At 50.0% G+C, this 15,050-nt stretch overlaps 1 protein-coding gene across 1 annotated transcript in view; it reads right to left on the bottom strand.

Annotated features, from left to right (window-relative positions):
• The window catches only part of AHCTF1 (AT-hook containing transcription factor 1), a 310,501-nt gene that overhangs the window by 71,808 nt on the left and 223,643 nt on the right, over positions 1-15,050 (bottom strand). The gene's annotated exons all lie outside the window — the stretch shown is intronic.

Genomic DNA, 15,050 nt, shown 5'->3' with positions numbered 1-15,050 from the left:
AACAGGCTCTGACTGGCACTCAATCTTAACAGGAGATCGTCCAGATATCCCAAGATCGCAACTCCCTGCGCCCGTAACAGGGCTAGAACAGGAGCCAGCACTTTGGTAAACACCCTTGGAGCCGAAGCGAGACCGAAAGGTAACGCCACAAACTGATAGTGTTCCTCCGCGATAGCGAATCGGAGGTGCCTCTGATGACCCTCGAAGATGGGGATGTGCAAATTCGCATCCTTGAGGTCGATGGAAGCCAGGAAATCTCCCGGGGTCAGGGAGGCTACGACCGAACGGAGGGTTTCCATGCGGAATTTTTGAACCCGAACAAAGCGGTTCAGAGCTTTCAAGTCCAGAATTGGACGTACCTTGCCCTCCTTTCTGGGCACAGTGAACAGATTTGAGTAAAACCCCCCAAATCTGTCCCGATGTGGCACCGGGACGATTACCCCCTGGGCGAGAAGATCCTGAACCGCCCGATGAAGATCTTGCAAACGATCTGGGGTCAAATGAAGATTTGAGGGAAAGAACCTATCTGCTGGCCGCAGAAGGAATTCGATCTTGTAACCTGATCGAATGATTTCCTGAACCCCCCTGTCTGGAATCCGGAGCAGCCAAGGTTCGAGAAAACCGCGCAGACGTCCCCCCAACCCTGGAACGGGTGAGGGCATCCCTTCGGGTCGAGGCAGACTGGGCTGCCGCGCCAGCTTGGGCGGCTTTTTACTTGCCCGCACAAGGCTTCCTTTGGCTGCCATGGCCTTTGAAGGGTTTGCCCTTGTCCTGTGCCTTGAAGGCACAAAAGGACCCCTGATTTGGTCTAAACAGGGTTCATACACATTTTCACCAATAAAATTCCATGACTTTTCCATGACTTCACGTAAATATTCATGACCTAATGCTTCATGAAATGTCTATGTATAAAATGTTAAATAAGAAGAAAATCCATGTCACACCCAGCATATTTTTACAAAAATAAATGACAATCTTTGTAGTGTACAGTACCTCTGCAGTTAGGGTTTCGTTTCTGGATACAGCGTGACTCAAAATGGTCCCTTGTTTTACAGTGGATGAGATGGAAGCACCGCTGCCGCAGCTGGGAGCCGGTGTCACTTCAGGCGCACGGTGAAAGCCAGCGATCGGATTGGAAGCTGTCGAGCACGCAGCTGCAGACTGGTGCTTTGCACCTTTACCGTGGCTAGACAGCGCTGCCTCTCCCATGTTCGAAATCTCAAACATTTTACGACACACACTGTACATTTAGCGGACATGATACAGGAGGTGGTCAGAGGCTGCGGACATGATACAGGAGGTGGTCAGAGGCTGCGGACATGATACAGGAGGGAGTCAGAGGCTGCGGACATGATACAGGAGGGAGTCAGAGGCTGCGGACATGATACAGGAGGGAGTCAGAGGCTGCGGACATGATACAGGAGGGAGTCAGAGGCTGCGGACATGATACAGGAGGGAGTCAGAGGCTGCGGACATGATACAGGAGGGAGTCAGAGGCTGCGGACATGATACAGGAGGGAGTCAGAGGCTGCGGACATGATACAGGAGGGAGTCAGAGGCTGCGGACATGATACAGGAGGGAGTCAGAGGCTGCGGACATGATACAGGAGGGAGTCAGAGGCTGCGGACATGATACAGGAGGGAGTCAGAGGCTGCGGACATGATACAGGAGGGAGTCAGAGGCTGCGGACATGATAGAAGAGCACAGGGGAAGCAGAGAGCACTGGAGGAGCTGAAGGGCACGGGGGGGGGGACTGGAGAGAATTAAGGGGGGGTTTGGAGCATGGAAAACCAGGGGAATAGAGAGAACAGGGGGAGAGGGGGGGGGGACTGGAGAGCACTGTCTGGGGGGGAACTGGAAATCACTGAGGAGGGAGCCAGGGAGCTGGAGAGCACTGGGGGAGCCAGAAAACATGGGGGGGGGGGGGGGAAGAGATGAAAAGCACTGTGGGGAGCTAAAGAGAGTACCGGGGGGGCTAAAGAACACGGGGGGGGGCATTTTTACATTCAGCGTATAGCACTGGTACAGGTAGGTGTCCTTCCGGGTCCGCAGTTTGCCCTTGTCAGTTACTGGCCAGCAGCAGCCGAGGAGATGATCGTGAACCAATCAGACAGCGGGAAGGACCGGCCGCGGTTTGACTAGAGACACTGTGACTGGCCAGCAGCAGCAATAACAAACGGGAGATAAACCAATCACAGGCAGCGGAAGCGTCACTGGAGGGCGGGCTGGTCGCATGAACGTGATGAAGCGGGGGAGCAGTAACCGAAAAGGTTACCGCCCCCTTCCGCGTCATCACGTTCATGCGGCTGGCCCGCCCTCCAGTGACGCTTCTGCTGCCTGTGATTGGTTTGTTATCTCCCGGCTGTTATTGCTGCCGCTGGCCAGTCACAGTGTCTCCAGGCAAACCGCGGCCGGCCCTCCCCGCTGCCTGATTGGTTCACGATCATCTCCTCGGCTGCTGCTGGCCAGTGACAGCGCGGACCCGGAAGGCGAAGTAAATAGTATGTGGCACTGGCCATAAAACAACATTAGGGAATAAAATAATAAATTAAAATTAAGCATCCGCTCCCCGCTCCTCCACAGTAAATAATTCCATGACTTTTCCAAAACCTTAGTGTGTTTCAAGTTTCCATGACCTTTCCAGGCCTAGAAAATGTCATCTACAAATTCCAAAACTTTTCCAGGTTCTCCAGGACCGTACGAACCCTGTTTAAAAGGAAGGGCCCCGCTTACCACGGAAAAATTTACCCTTGGGATTCTGGGGCAGCAGAGTACTCTTGTCCCCAGTGACCCCTTTTACCAATTCGTCCAGGGCGTCCCCAAAAAGGCGATTCCCCACATAAGGGATGTCAGACACCGTCTTCCTGGAAGTCTGGTCAGCCGACCAGCTCTTCAGCCACACCAAACGATGGGTTATCACCGTGACAGCAGACAGTCGTGCGGCTAAACGGGCCTCATCCAAGGCCACGTCACACAGGTACAGGACAGCCTGAATAATCTGGTCCACCATCTCCAAAGTAGTAGGAGGGGCGGAATCAGCCACAAGTGTGCATCTGAGCACCTTAGTCCAATCTACCATAGCCTGAGAGACCATCACTGAGGCGAAAATAGGTTTCATCAAGGAACCCGCCACCATATAGGAGTGGCGAGCAAGAGATTCCATCCGCCTATCTGTAGGGTCCCTGAACACCGGAGAATCCTCCGTGGGCATAAGAGTGTCCTTGTTTAATCTGGACACCGTGTGATCCACTTTAGGGGCCACAAACCAGCGCAAATCCGTAGGAGACGCAAAGGGATAACTGAGCTGAAACCGTTTTGGTACCACAAAATTGCGCTTCAAATTGCGCCATTGCTCGTTTACCGTTTCGTAAAACTCAGCGGGACAAGGAAACACCTGTGTTACCTTCTGTGTTCTACGGGTCCCAAAGGAAGACCGCTTACCCGGTGGGTTGGGCTCATCCTCAAAATGTAGTGTATCTTTAACAGCGGTAATAAGCGAAGACATAGCAGCGCGTTCTCTGGCCGTCCCAGGGGGGGAATCATCCCCCCTCCTCATACGAGGACTGAGACCCTTCAGGGGGTACACTGTCTATGGCAACCATATCAGACTCTGAATCAGAGGAGAGAGAAAGCCTAGGCCTTTTTCTAGAATCCTGTTCAGACATCAATAGATCCACATTGGACGCTATGGTTGCAAGTGCAGCAGTAATCGCAGATGATTCAGACGTACCTGAATCATCCACCAAAGCTGGGGGGAATTTGCTGTCCTGGGACCCCATAAAAGCCTTTATGGTGCTGGCCCTTTAAATCGCAATATCGGCGATCCCACCGCAATAGGCACTAGACTGAAATACCCCACAGGTAGGAATAAAACTGATAGCCAGGAGATAGCCTCAAAAAAAAAAAAAACAGCAATAAAAGACCCCCAGGAGTGTTACCACGCTTGCTGACGATCTTTCTGCATGAGGAAAGGAAGTGATGTCACACCACTAGAGGCTAAACAGGACTCGGACTAAAGAAAAATGGCTGCCCATTGGAATCAATGGGAGGCTCCGAGAAAATGGCCGCCGAACACATGTATAAAAGCAAACCGCCACAGACAAGATGGCGCCCGAAGGGCGCGATACGCTACTACAGAAAATGGCTGCTGAAGTGCCCATAGTGAAGCCAGAGCAGCCGTCCATACCCAAAATGGCAGCCCCGCGGTTTTTCACTGCTGCGGGCCGCCCACACGTCTGTACCCCAGTAAAACACACTAATAGTGCCACAGGGTTTAGGGACCCCAACAACCCCCCCCCACAGAGCGTCCTGGACGCGGTAGAGCCCCCGCAGGGACCAGGAGGAATGCGAGCCCCAGACACACAGACATGAGGGGAGAGAGACACCAGCAGACTGTCATCCCCAGACAGACCCCCACACAAATGTACTCACCGTACCATGATGGCGTGGGCACCTCTCTGCGATGGGAAGCCTCCCACCCCAGGTGGCGGGGGTGCCGTCAGCCAAAAACAGGACTCTAGCAACGGCGTCCTAGCGAGGTGGCCACCTCGCAGGCTTTTGTCCCAGAGGACAGGGACAGGTCGTTTGCGAGGCCAGGGCGTACTCAGCCGGCTAAACGCTCGATGGCGGGCTGGGATTCCATAAGGTTCTCTTTCCTGGGACACCAGGACAACCAGTCCGATTCCCAGCTCCGCAAACGCTGTAGTCTTCCGAAGATCCGACTAACTAAAAGCAGGAATAAAAAGCTAGTAGTGCAAGAAAACACTTAGCAGAAAATAAAACTAATAAAACAGAAGAAAGGCTGAGACTGTAGCCCCAGCAAAGGTATAGCCTATCTTACTCCTAACTAGGCAGAAGACAAACTGAGTTGGGAATGCTGATAGCAGGGGGGTATTGGACCAGTGGGACAGCCCCCTACAGGTGCGTCTATGTAAATTGCTTTGTTTCTAACAAGTCTTATGCCTAGCTTGCTCCTATGGATAAGAGGTTAATATCCATTGGTGAAGACTGTATGAGTGGGCGGCGACTGTCAGAGGACGTAAGAGAAAAGTAATTCTCAACGCCCACGGGGCTGTCCCCACAGGCATAACCCCACACACTCTGCTCCAGCAAACCATTTTCGTCATAAGTAAAGATACAAAAAACATCCCCATAACAGGAGGTGGGTGCCGTGTCTGTCAATGGACTTCAGAGAAACAAATTTTACGGTAAGTTCTTACAAAAATCCGTTTTTCTTTATCGTCCATTGACAGACACACCTTCCATACTTATCCATTGGGACGTCCCAAAGCAGTATAGGCATGAGGGGTGGGAAGAACGCAACCTGATAGTAAACGTAAACTCCAAAGGCTAAACTTAGCTCACTGGGTAACATGAAGCTCAACCAAGAATAGGAGCTCACCAAGGAGAAAAAACCCATAAAGAGAAATTATTCTTTAAAGAATAAAAAGCTGAGACTGAAGACCCAGTAGGAAACCTAAGTCCTACTCCTGCTCTAGGCAGAAAAACTGGTTTGCTGGAGCAGAGGGTGTGGGGTTATGCCTGTGGGGACAGCCCTGTGGGCATGGAGAACTACTCCTGCAGGGAGCAGCATAACCCAATGGATAAGTATGGAAGCTGCGTCTGTCAATGGAAAATAGAGAAATACAGTTTTCTCTTTTGTTCACTGACGGTAAGCTCCATATCGTCTTTGACCCTTGGGTCTCCCCAAAGCAGTGTCAATATGAGGGGTGGGAAAAAACACAGCAATAAACATATTTCCCAAAGGGGCTAAAAGTAGCCAACCAGGTAAACTAGGAGCTCAACCAGTAACAACTGGAGCTCACCTACCAAAGAAAAAATGCACCCTCAAGAGGCAGGAGCCTCTGCAACAGCAGCCTGCAAAACCTTGCAGCCAAAAGCAGCATCTAAAGAGGAGTACGTCCACCTTGTAAAACTTTGTGAATGTGTGCACAGACTACCAGGTGTCTGCCTTGCAACTTGGATCACTGACGCCCGATGATGGAAGGCCCGGGAGGGACTGAGCACCCTTGTAGAATGTGCCTTACTGGGAAAGGAGGAACCTGACCCCTGATGGAATAGGCTTGCACACCTTCTGCCTAATTCCTATGGAAATGGTCGCAGCAGATGCGGTCTGCTCCGAGATTTATCCATAATGGACAAACAAGGAATCCGATTTTCAAATCGATTAAGTCGCCGCCAGGTACACCCCGATTGAATGAACCACATTCAAGGAATGTAAGGCAATTTCTTTAGGATGTTTTGGCTTAGGGCACAAGGAAGGTAACACAATGTCTTCATTCAAGTGGAAACCCGAGACAACCTTAGGAAGGAAAGACTGGCCAGGACGTAGCACCACTTTGTCTCTGTGAACGACCAGGTAAGGTGATCGACAGGCCAATGTAGCCAGCTTCGACACCCTGTGTGCAGAAGAAATAGCCACCAAGAAGACCACCTTCTGTGACACAGTAAGCAGCGGAAGTTCACAAATATTTTCAAAAGGCATTTTCAATCTGTTACTGAAGAACCGACAGTACCAGATTGAGGTCCCACAGAGGCAATGGGGACTCTACCGGAGGAGGCAGGTGTACCCCCTGAACAAAAGTATGAACCAATAAATTTGTGGCAAACGGGCGTTGGAAGAAGATTGCCAAAGCAGAAAAATGGCCCTTGATGGTGCCCAGGGCCAAACGCTGATCTACACACACCTCTTTGTAGAAACTCCAGCAAGCGGGACACTGAAAAGGAACGGGGGCGAAGCCCGAGACTCACGAAGAAATGTATGCCCTCCAAACTCAATGTTATATCTTCCTAGAAGTAGATTTCCTAGATTGTAACAGTGTAGGAATTCCCAACTCCGACAACCCTCTGTCCTTCAGTACCTGGCTTTCAATAGCCAGGCTGTTAAAGCCAGCGACTGTAAAGCAGGATGGAAGATCGGTCCTTGAGGCAAAAGATCTGAGAGGGAGTCTCCAAGGGGCATCGGCTACCAGTCTTACTAGGCCTGCGTACCAAGACCTGCAGGGCCAGTCTGGGGCCACCAGAATGATTGGAATCCCTTCTGCCTCGATTCTGGGCAGAAGTCTCGGCAGAAGTTGTAGTGGAGGAAAAGCATATATTAAACGATACTAGCCCCAAGGGGCCACAGAGCGTCCAAAGCATCAGCCAGAGGATCCCAAGACCTTGCCACAAACTTCTGAAACTCCTGGTTGAGACGAGAGGCTAACCGGTCCACATCGGGAGTCCCCCACCGGAGACACAGTTTGTTGAAATACCTCCAGTTGAAGAGACCATTTGCCCGGATCCAGAGCCTGCCAACTGAGGTAGTCCACCTGCCAATTTTCCACTCCTGAAATGTGCACAGCAGAGAGGGCTGTAACAAAGCGTTCTGCCCACCCTAGGATGCCGGCCACTTTTCTGGCCGCTAGGGCACTTTTTGTACCCCCTTGATGATTGACATGCCACAGCGGTGGCGTCTGACTGAATCCTTACCGGACGCCCCAGCAGACGATCCATCCACAGGGACAGGCAAAGCCTGATGGCCCGAATCTCCAGGATATGAATCGGCAGACTGGACTCCTTCCGAGTCAAAACCCCCTGAGCCGAAGCTGTGCCCAGGACACCTCCCCACCCGGACAGGCTGGCATCAGTAGCAACCACCGTCCAGTACAGAGGGAGAAAAGATTTTCCCTGTCAAAGTGATGGGGAACAGAGCCACCATATCAAGGATCCCCTCGTATCCCGGCTCTAGAGGATCAGATAGTCCAGGGACTGTGGATTCTTGTCCTATTTGGCAAGAATCTCCTTTTGCAGAGGTCTGGTATGGAACTGAGCAAAAAGAACCCCCTCGAAGGTGGAGACCATTAAGCCCAGCACTTGCATACAAGTCCTGAGAGATGACTGGCAGTTGGATAACAGGAGCCAAATTGAATTGCATGCTGCAACTTCAGCAGTTTCATCTCCGGAAGAAACACCCGGGCTGAATCCAGAATCGGACCCAGGTAGTCCAGTTTGTTGGACGGAGTCGGAGCCGATTTCTGAAAATTCAGTATCCAGCCAGACTCTTGAATTCGCTCAGTTATGTCGAAATCCTCTTAAGACATACGGAGATTCTGCTCGCAGAAGGAGATAGTCCAGGTACCCCACCAGTGTGATCCCTGCCTGAGCAAGGGAAACACCGGGGCCAACACTTTTGTGAACACCAGAGGAGCCGAGGGGAGACCATAGGGTAACACCATGAATTCATAACGCTCCTCGCCCACCGCAAAGAAAAGAAAACGCTGATGACCGACATATATTGGGATACGGAGGTAAGTGTCCTTGAGATTGATGGAGGCCAGAAAATCCCCTTGATGAAGGGATGCCACTACCGTGCAAATGGACTCCATCCAAAATTTCTGAACCTGCACAAAACAGTTCAGGGCCTCGAGGTCCAAGATTTGACGGACCTTGCCTTCTTTCCTGGGAACAGTAAATAGGTTTGAAGAAAACCCCTGAAAACGTTCCGACTGGTACAATTACTTACGGGAGAGGGTACCCCTTCAGGCCAAGGTGAACTTGTCAGCGGAAACAGCAGAACCCGCTTTTGACTTACCAGACCAGGGTCTCTTGGAAGTTGGAACCTCCCGTGAAGTTGGGGGCGGATTTTGATCCCTTATCCTGCAATCCCGCGAGGCGAAAAGGACCGTTTGTGTGCCAAGAAGAAAGGACCACATTTGCGAGGAGGCTCTTGTTTACCTGTGGAAGCAGAGTACTCTTACCTCCCGTAAGACCTTTAATGATCTCTTCCATTGACGCTACCAACAGGCGGTTGCCTACAAAAGGGGAAATTGGTCAGCATCTTTTTGGAAGCCTGGTCCGCAGACCAGCATTTCATTTAGGCAATATATGCGGCGAAGGGTCACAGCTGTCACAGACACTCTGCAGGCTAAAATGGGCCGCATCCAGAGAGGCATCACAGATATACTGCAAACCCTGTACCAGCTGATCCGCCAGCATCGTCCGCTCAGGAAGATGCTGACCCCCTTCCAAATCCTGGCGCAAAAGCTTTGCCCATTCCGTTAAGGTCTGGGAGACCAAGGTTATGGCAAACACCAGCCTCAAAATTGAACCCCACTGACTTGCGACAATATCGTCGAAATAGGCAGGAAAGGGGAACACCTTAGTCACCTTGGATGGTCTGCAGGTACCAAATTGCACCGACGCAGCATTGACTCACTGGTTAACTCGCGTCAGCAGCGGCCAAATCAACCTCAGAATCTGAGGAGGCAGATATGCAGGTGAAGGCAGGGGGCGCTTTTTGCTAGGCTCTTTTGAAGGGCCATGGCAACTCTGGACACTAGTGACTGCAGGACTGCCGTCATGGCCGCCAGGGTGGCCTGAGACCCAGAGGGTCCCGCAGCTTCTGAGAGTGGGTCAGGTGGTGACACGTGCTCCAGGGACGCCATGCCTAACCTGGGGACCACCAGCAAATTCTATAAAACTAAATCAAAAATCACTGTAAAAACCCCCCACTGCTGCACCAGTGGCACCACAGGTCCCAGCGCACCAAAGCGCTGCTATAGCAGAGAGAGGGAGTTTGCACACCCACAGGGACTTATCATCATTGATTTTTGACCTACCGTAAAATCCATTTCTCTGATGTTCATTGACGGAGACAGCTCCTAAAATTCATAACCATTGGGTTACAATGCCCCCTACAGAAGGACACTAGGCAGAAAAGAATTCTGGCTATACCCATGGGCAGTCCCAGGGGGTATACTCCCTCTCTCTGCTACAGCCCCTCAGTTTTGTTACAAGCAGTGTCAGGAGAATTATAACTACAGAGGGGTGGGTGCTGTGTCTGTCAACGAACATCAGAGAAATGGATTTTACGGTAAGTCAAAAATCCCATTTTCTCCTTCGTTCACTGATGAACAGCTCCTGATATTCATAACCATTGGGACGTCCCAAAGCAGTGTTAAACATGAGGGATAGGAACAACAAAAAATTTGCAAGGCTAAACATTAGCCAACCAGGCAACAGGAACTCAACCAAACTGGGAGAACACCTGAAAAAAAACACTATACAATACAAAGAGGATCGGGTCCTTTTAAACAGCAACCTGCAAAACCTTGCAGCCAAAGGAAGCATCTACAGATGCCAACACATTAAACTTCTAAAACTTTGTGAACGTGTGCACAGACGACCAGCTAGCCGCCTTGCAAACCTGCATCACTTGTTTGGATTGGAATTGTTCTAAGCAGTTTTCATTCATTGTAATGTGAGTGCAACCTTTATTTTTAATATGTTTAATAAATTGTTTATACAGTATCACACTATGGAGCTTATTGTTTTCCTATATGGTACCATCGGAGACCCCATTTGAGACCAGTGTTGGATCAGTTTATCTTTCCATTGCTAAATAAGAAAATATATAATCAAGCGCCTTGGGATGTTCACTTTGGACAAAATTAAGGACCATACACATAAGATCAATTCATATGTGAGTGGGGTCAATCAAAAATGCTGCTGGTTAACTGTAGATAAACTACATAAAGACTAAAAAATATCAAATTTTTAAAAACACAGAAACACAGAAATGCACGGTTTTTACACCTTATATATAATTTCCAGCGTGCAGGACTTTTTATAAATTTGTCAATTTTATATATTTTTACCAAACTAGGTTATTTAATGGGGAGTTGTGGTCTCTATTGGTTGCGGAGATAAATAAAAGAACCTATAGACGCACTGGCACCTTAAAATTATTATTTTCTGATTATATTAGTCCATCAAAAAATTATTTTAGCTTGAGTTGGGTCTAAATAGAATTTGCGCTAGTTTTTTATATTTTTTTTATCTTTCCATTCCTGCTATTCATGTTTGGGCTCACTGAACCAAGGGATTTCCTATGAGAAGTGGTGTTGGGAGGAGATTGTTTTATATGCTGTTCTTAATCCCGAGTCTGGTAAGCAGATATGCATGTCATATTCATTGGAGCACTGGTGACAGCAGTTAGTTGCTTCCTATTTTTAATCCACTTCACCTACCCCTATCGATTTTGGGACTCTTGTCAATATAGGTTTACATCAATTTATGGACACTATCACCCATCTATCTGTGATTATTCATTTGTGATTTTTAGCCACCTGCTATTAGTTTAACACTTCATTTGATACATATAACCTTTCAGGAGTTTCACATGCTATTTTGTGATTTAATTCACGATTTTAACTTTTTTTGGTTTATCACTTACCAACATTCAGGTGTTTTCATATCAGCACAGCTTTCTTCCTTTATATAAACCTGCATCACTGACGTCTGATGACGGAAAATCCAGGAGGCACTAAGCACCCAAGTAGAGTGCACCTTGACAAGAAAAAGGAACCTGACCCTTAATGGAATAAGCCTGAACCGTAGTCTGTCTGATCCATCTGGAAAGGTTTGCAGAAGAAGCAGTCAGCCCTTTGCTAGGTCCATCAGTGAGGACAAACCGCGAGTCTGACTTTCTAAAATACCTCATAGCTGCCAGGTAAACCCTTATTGCCCGAACCACATCCAGGGAATGCAAAGCAACTTCCTTAGGATGCTTTGGCTTGGGATGCAGGGAAGACAAAACGATGTCTTCATTCAAAAGAAAACCAGACGACCTTCTGAAGGAACGACTGACATGAACGAAGAACCACCTTATCCTTGTGAACCACCAGGTAAGGTGGACAAGACCGATCCGCCAGCTCCGACACCCTATGTGCAGAAGTGAAAGCCACCAAAAAGGCCACCTTCTGGTATAATGTAAGCAGGGGAACCTCCTGAATATCTTCAAAGGGAGGCTTCTGGAGAACTGACAACACCAAATTGAGGTCCCACGGCGGCAACCGAGATAGCACTGGAGGAACCAAGTGTCTCACTCACTGGAAAAAAGGTATGTGTGGCCAACGGGCTTTGAAAGAAAAAGGCCAAGGCCGAGACCTGGCCCTTGATGGTACTCAAGGCCAGGCGCTGCTCAACCCCTCGGAGGAAAGCCAAGATCTGAGTCCCCGAAAAGGAGCGAGGGTGAACCCTGAGGACTCACATCACACAACGTACGTCTTCTGTAGATTTTCTAGCTTTTTACAGCATAGGAATCACCGACACAGACAAGCCTCTATTCTTCAGCACCTGGCTTTCAACAGCCAAGCCTTCAAAACCAGCGACTGAAAAGCAGGATGGAAGATTGGCCCTTGGGACAGCAGACCTTCCCTGAGAGGAAGTTTTCAAGGAGCATCAGCGACAATTATACCAGATCGGTGTACAAAGACTGGCGAGGCCAGTCTGGAGCCACTAGGATGACCGGAATCTCTTCTGCCTTGATCCTGCCCAGGAGTCTCGGTAGAAGCTTGAGAGGAGGAAAGGCGTAAATCTGACGATACCGATTCCAAGGAGCAACTGTGGTGTCTGCCAGAGGATCCAGAGTCCGTGCCACAAACCACTGCACTTTCCCGCTGATGCGAGAGGCCAACCGATCCGCCTTAGGAGTGACCTTCTTGAGACAACTGATGAAACACCTTCGGATGAAGTGACCATTCCCCCTGGTTCAACACTTGTCTACCGAGGTAATCTGCCTGCCAATTTTCCACCCTTGGAATGTGTACAACGGAAAGGGCTGCAACGATTTGTTCTGCCCACCTGAGAATGCTGGCTACTTCCCGAGCCGCCAGAATACTTCTTGTGCCCCCTTGGTGATTGACAGACCACGGCCGTGGCATTGCTTGATTGAATCTGTAGTGGACACCCCTGTATCGACTTGTCCAATGAGCCAGACAAAGTCTGATCGTTCGGAACGCCAGTACATTGATCAGTAGCCTTGACTCTTCCAGAGTCCAGACCCCATGAGCGCACTCTGTGCCAAGGACGCCTCCCCACTCGGACAGGCTGGCGTCCGTGGCAACGACCGTCCAGTACAAGGGAAGAAATGATTATCCCTGACAAAGTGCTGGAGCACAAAGCCACCAAACCAGGGACCCCCCCCCCCCCTCGTACTTCGGCTCAACAGGGTAAGATTGTCTAGAGACCGAGGATCCTTGTTCCATTTCACCAGAATCTCCTTTTGCAGAGATCGTGCGGAACTGTGCAAACGGAACCGCCTCGAAAGGTAGACCCAATCAGGCCCAGCACCTGCATGCAAGTCCGAAGAGATGACCATCTGCTGGACAGCAGAAGCTGAATTGCCTCCTGCAATTTCTAAAGCTTTTCCAGAGGAAGAAACTCTGGCTGAGGCCGAGTCCAGCATCAGACCCAGATAGTCCAGGCTTGTGGGCGGAACCAGAGCAGATTTCTGAAGATTCAGAATCCAACCAAATTCCCTCAGAGTTTGCAGAATAATCTCCAAGTTGGCCAACCAAACAGTCGAAGACCCTGCTCGCAAAAGCAGATTGTCCAGATACCCCAGTACCCCTATCCCCCGCTGACGCAGCAATGCTATCACTGGGGCCAATTAGTTTGTGTATAGCCAAAGAGCTGAGAAGAGAACAAAGGGTAACGCCGCAAACTGATAATGCTCCTCGCTCACAGCAAAGCGGGGGAAGCGCTGATGTGCGGCACATATCGGGATGTGAAGGTAGGTGTCCTTGATGTCGATGGTGGCAAGGAGATCCACCTGATGTAGGGATGCCACTATCATGCGATAAGATTCCATTCAGAACTTCTGTACCCGCACAAAACAGTTTAGCGCCTTGAGGTCCAGAATTGGATGCACCTTGCCTTCCTTCCTGGGAACTGTAAACAGGTTTGAGTAAAAACCTTGAAAGCGTTCCCATGTCGTAACCGGAAAAATCACCCCTTGAAGTAACAAGTCTTGCACTGCCCCATAAACATCCCCCAAGTGATCTGGGGACAAGTGCAGGTTGAAAGGAAAGCACCTATCCGGAGCCTATGGTCGAAACTCGATATTGTAGCCGGAGCGAATGACATAGTGGACCTACTTGTCCTGGATTAGGGAGGTCCACGGATCCGGAAACCAGTGAAGACGTCCCCCCCACCCCAGGTACGGGTGAGGGCGCCCCTTTATGCAGAGGAAGACTTGTCCGCAGGTCTGGCAGAACCCGCTCGTGGCTTGCCGGACCAAGGCCTCTCCTCTGAGGGACAAAAAGGCCGCTTGTGAGCCGAATAGAAAGGCCCCTGTCTGCGACGGGACTCCTTACTCTTGGAAGCCTAAGTGTAGAAGAGTACTCTTTCCCCCGTGAGGCCTTTGATGTGGTCATCCAAGGAAGGTCCAAACAGGCGATCCCCCACAAATGGAAGATCGGATAAGGTCTTCTTAGAAGCAGTGTCCGCAGACCAGCATTTCAGCCAGATAATACGCCACAGGACCATCGCTGAGACAGAATCTAGAAATCAAGGGAGCGGCATCCAAAGCGGTGTCACAGACAAACTGTAGCCCTTGGACCAACTGATCTGCCAGCTCCACAAAGGCAGCGGGAAACTGTTCCCCCTCCAGGTCCCAGGGTAGACGTTTTGGCCACATTTTAATAGCTTGCGACACCAGGGCAATAGTAAATACCAGTCTAAGTGCCTTACCAGCCACAGTGAACATATGGCGGGTCAAGGTCTCCAACCTCCTATCACTCGAGTCTGAAGACCGGGGACTCTTCAACCGGGATGACAGTGGCTTTATTCAGCCTGGAAATCAGGAAGTCCACTACAGGTGGAACCGTCTTTTTTTTTTTTAAGGAGAGAATCCTCATAGGGGTACTGCATTGCAAAACGCTTAGCGATTGCAAAGGTGCGTTTCAGGCACCCCCATTATTTTGTGACAATATTGTCAAAGGCCGCAGGAAAGGGGAACACCTTTGCTGCTTTTGAGGACCCGTTGGTGCCAAAGGTGACCCGCGCCTCTGATGTTGTGTTAGACGCATCCTCCATCTTTAAGGTTTCCCACACTGATCCAATCAGTGCATCCACTAGTGCCTTTTCATGTGCGGCTAGAGGAGCAGAGGAATCATCCTCACTATCTGAGCACGAAGGGTGCTTGGACGCAGACCCCAAAGGATAACTCGCACCTGCGGCGGCCGAATCAGATTCTGGATCTGAT

The sequence above is a fragment of the Pelophylax lessonae genome, assembly GCF_965119305.1.
Source record: "Pelophylax lessonae genome assembly, chromosome: 3".
Classification (NCBI taxonomy): Eukaryota; Metazoa; Chordata; class Amphibia; order Anura; family Ranidae; genus Pelophylax; species Pelophylax lessonae.
Note: the sequence above shows the minus strand (reverse complement) of the source record. Positions and strands in the feature narration are given on the sequence as shown.